This window comes from Tenrec ecaudatus, chromosome X, assembly GCF_050624435.1.
Source record: "Tenrec ecaudatus isolate mTenEca1 chromosome X, mTenEca1.hap1, whole genome shotgun sequence".
NCBI lineage: Eukaryota > Metazoa > Chordata > Mammalia > Afrosoricida > Tenrecidae > Tenrec > Tenrec ecaudatus.
Window position 1 is genome coordinate 86,957,942 of NC_134548.1, and position 3,032 is coordinate 86,960,973.

At 41.5% G+C, this 3,032-nt stretch overlaps 1 pseudogene; it reads left to right on the forward strand.

Moving 5' to 3' along the window:
- The first annotated feature begins 1,974 nt into the window (after positions 1-1,974).
- LOC142434174 (sodium/potassium-transporting ATPase subunit beta-3 pseudogene) lies at positions 1,975-2,816 on the forward strand (annotated as a pseudogene).
- Positions 2,817-3,032: the final 216 nt, after the last annotated feature.

The window sequence follows — 3,032 nt, forward strand, 5'->3', positions numbered from 1 at the left end:
TCATTTTCTTCAACTTCAACTTGAACTTGCAAAGGAACAATTAATGGTCTGTCCCATCTTGGCCCCTGCCTTAATATTAGCTACTGATATTGAGCTTCTCCATTTTTTCTTCCTACAGATGTAGTCAGTTTTATTTCTTTGTATACCATCTGAAAAAGTCCACATGTTGCTGTAAAAAGGTATTTGCCATAAAGTCATTGACCTTATAAAATTTTCTCATGTCATCTCAGCTTCATTTCTATAACCAAGTCCATGTGTTCCAACTACAGTTTCTTCATTTTGTTTCCAACATTTTCATACCAGTGACCAATTCCTGGAATGAAACAGGCAATCAGTGCATGTTGATGGCATGTTTGATCAATTTCAGACATTCGTTAAATTCTTTGATATCTTCATCACTAGATTTAGTGGTTGCTGCATAATTTGAATATCACTTGTATTGACTAGATTTCCTTCCATGCCGATAGCTATTACCATCACAGATAGCATTGTATTTCAAGATAAATTCATTTTGCCAATGAATGCCATGCCATTGTTTCAGAATCTGTCATTTCTAGCATAGTAAGCCATATGATTTTCTGATTCAAAATGGTCAGTACCAGTGCATCTCAGCTCACTAATTTGTAGAACACCAATCTTTATTTCCTTTTTGGTAGTTTTCAACTTTCTCAGATTCATATACTGCACATTCCCAGTTCCAATCATGAACGCACGTTGGCAGCCATTTCTTCTCAATTTGAGTCGTGTCTCATCAGCAAAGGAAGGTCCAGGAGGTTGTACTCCTACAGGCTTTCCTCCATCCACCTCATTATGGTTGACTCTTTTGAGAAAGCTGACTTCTGGACTGAGCGCCTCATCGTCTGGCACTGTCTTTGACAATGTTTAGCTGCTAATTATGACGTTATCAATATCCGACAAGTTTCTGCTGCTATCCGTAACGTGTTTAGTGACGACTTCCTCTCAGGTGGAAAGATAAGTCCTTCTTCATAGTCTGTTCTTATGATGGAAGTTCTGGTGAAACCTGTTCACTTTGGATGGCCCTGCTGATATTTGAAAACACTAGTGACATATCTTCCAGCATCCCAGCAGTACACAAGCTACCACAGTACAACTAACTGAAAGACAAATGGCGGGAAAACTATATTAGACATTTTAAATCCAGAGACTGATATCATAAGTCACTCCAATGTTTCTGCCCGAGTAATTTCTTGGATTATAATTGTCCTCTCCACTTACAAGATAATTAATTCTGTTTACTGCACGTTAACCAATGTGAAGGTTGCATATAGTCATTCTATTTTCTTATTTAAATTAAAAACAAGAAAACAAAAAATATAGCTTTGGCTATGTGAATCTTATTGAGAAAATATTAACTCAAGAGTATTTCAGCTTTGTTTACATATAACTTGTTTCCTGAAAAATAATTTATAGAGAGAGATGAGAACATACATGGTGATGGATGGGAGGCAAGAAATCTGACCTGTGAAGAGTAGTTTTTGCTGCCCTCTGTATGTGTACAGCCTGGGAATTGTTAATTTATTAGCAGTTATTTGCTGAGCTTGGGGCTGTTTTTTATTAATTTTTATCATTTTGCTTTCCCCTACTTTATTTCCTATCTCATTCCCCACACTCCTGAGGTTTGTATTCTGAGGTGGTCTTGCAGCTACTATTTGTTAAAAGATAAAAAGCTGCTTCATTGGTTTGAAGTTACTTACTGACTTTCTAACATTATAATTGAACATAATCTTAGTACTTTTTGCCCGTCATTCCCTGTTATAAAACCAATCTATGGAGGCTCCCGTGGCTTCCGTAGGCTGCCCGGCTCAGCGCGCTATCCAGCTGAACGGAGGTTTCTTCATCTGTTCCGCCCTCCACCGCCACAGCAGCTGTGTCACCTGAGCCAGGACTTGCCTCCTGCTCCTTGCAGCATCTACCCCTGCGCCCGCCGCGCACCCCTCTGTGTCCCCTCACAACATGAGGAAGAAAGACAAGAAGTCCTTCCACCTGTCCCTGGCCGAGTGGAAGCTCTTCATCTATAAGGCCAGCACCAGGGAGTTTCTCGGGCGCACCGCAAAGAGTCGGGGTTTGATCTTGCTCTTCTCCCTAGTCTTCTATGGGTTCTTGGCTGCTCTCTTCTCCTTCACAATGTGGGTCATGCTTCAGACTCTGAATGATGAGGTTCCAAAATATCGAGACCTGATTCCCAGCCCAGGACTTATGGTTTTTCCAAAACCAGCTACTGCTTTGGAGTCCTCATTCAGTTTGTCTGATGCCAGATCCTATCAAGGATATGTTGAAGATCTCAGTCGTTTTCTAAAGGCATACACTGCAGAAGAACAGAAGAATCTCCCGTCTGTCCTGATGGCGTACTTTTTGAGCAGAAAGGCCCTGTGTACACTGCGTGTCAGTTTCCTCTGCAGTTACTGGACGCGTGCAGCGGCATCACTGATCCTAACTATGGCTAGTCGGCAGGAAACCCATGTATTCTTGTGAAAATGAACAGAATAATTGGACTAAAACCTGAAGGAGAGCCAAAGATAACGTGTATTTCCAAGAGTGAACAAGTGGAAAATATAGCAGCTCATCCTCCCACTGGACTTACAGACTTAAAATATTTTCCGTATTATGGGTAAAAATTGCACGTGGGGTATGGACAGCCAATAGTTGCTGTCCAAGCATTCTTTGCTCCTCTTAATGGTATCAAGAAGGAAGCGACAATCGACTGCAAGATTGATGGATCATCCAACCTAAAAAACGAGGATGATTGTTACAAGTTTTGGGGATGAATTTCATTCAAGATCACAGTGAATGCATGACATGAGTAGGGTATTCTACGAAGTAAATGTGTGTCTGTCTTCATCTTGTATCAGCTGGATACCATTCTAGAACGAGAGCACCTTGGAGAAAGGTGGGTGGTACGTGACACTGGGGTAACACCACAATGTGCTTCTAGACCTTAGGTTCCATGACCTCCGAAGTTACTGCCTGTTGCCTCTGCTGCCCTTTGGACCAGTGTACAGATGCCATGTGAG